Below are 1,535 nucleotides of genomic sequence, written 5' to 3' on the forward strand. Positions count from 1 at the left end.
CACCCAAGACTGACTTCTGTACTAGCTATGGCGAGCCCTGACTTTTGACCCATTTTGCAAATTCATCCCTATCTTTTTAAAATGTAAAAAATAGTCACTAGAATTTGGTTGTAAAAAATAGGGATGAATTTGCAAAATAGGTTGAAAGTCAGGGACCAAAATGCCTATTCACTCATTTTGCATGTGAATGATAAATCATATCAAAAGATGGGTTTATTATTTGATATGATTTTATCATCAATGTTTGAACATTACAACAAGGATTTCACTAGCAATTAATACCACTATCCAAAGACTTGATATTAATGGTGCACTAGATATCTTGAGATGGGTTATACCATTATTTAAATGCATTGATGACTATTTTGTGAGCTTATTGCTAATCTGAATTCAGTTCCGGTTCTTAATGGTACAAATTTTAAGGACTGGAAAGAGAACATGCAAAATTGTTCTTGGCTGCATGGATCTAGACCTTGCATTAAGGATTAAGAAACCCCCTTCTCCTACGGATTCCAGTACCTCTTAATAGAGGAAACTTCATGAGAAATGGGATCACTCAAATCACACGAGTCTTATGATCATTAAGCATGGCATTCCTGAGGTCTTTAGGGGTACTATTTCAGATGATATAACTAGTGCTAAAGAATTCCTTGCTGAAATTGAAAAGCGCTTTCCAAAAAGTGATAAGGCGGAAACAAGTACTCTTCTTTAGAACTTAATTTCCATGAAGTATCAAGGCAAAGGAAATGTCAAGGAATACATGATGGGAATGTCAAATATTGCTTCAAAATTAAGGGCACTAAAGCTTGAGCTATTAGAAGACTTGCTTATTCATTTAGTGCTAATTTCTCAACCTTCACAGTTTAGTCAGTTTAAGATCTCTTATAATTTTCAGAAGGAGAAATGGTCTCTTAATGAGCTCATTTCATACTGTGTGCAAGAAGAGGAAAGGCTGAAGCAAGAAAGGACTGAAAGTGCTCATGTTGCAAGTACCTCTAAAGACAAGGGCAAAAGAAAAAGAACTGAGGAGCCCAAGAATAAAGCTGTTAAGGGTCCAACACAAAAGAAATAAAATCAAGGTGACAACTGTTTCTTTTGTAGTAAGCTTAGACATGTAAAGAAGAAATGTACCAAATATCATGTTTGGCATGCAAAGAAAGGGTTGCCTAAGCTACCGGAAGCCAACTGATTCTGAAAGATGAATATATGTTGGAGCTATAGGGCATTTTAGATTATTATTATGTACTAGTTTTTATTTGGATTTGAAAGACACTTTTGTTGTACCGTCATTTAGACGGAATTTGGTTTCAATTTCTTATTTGGACAAATTGGGTTATTTGTGTTCATTTGGAAACAATGTGGTTTTGCCTTGGATGATAAATGTTTTGCCTTGTCTTGCTTTCTTATATTTGTACTTGCATTGAGGCTTGGACTAACACTTGCTTGTGTTGTTGCTCGTTTTGAAGGTATTATGGGTGACTTCACTTGGAGGCCACTCGTGAAGCAGATCGGACCTACTGTGGTGTTGTGCCACC

This window comes from Glycine max, chromosome 15 (genome assembly GCF_000004515.6).
Source record: "Glycine max cultivar Williams 82 chromosome 15, Glycine_max_v4.0, whole genome shotgun sequence".
Classification (NCBI taxonomy): Eukaryota; Viridiplantae; Streptophyta; class Magnoliopsida; order Fabales; family Fabaceae; genus Glycine; species Glycine max.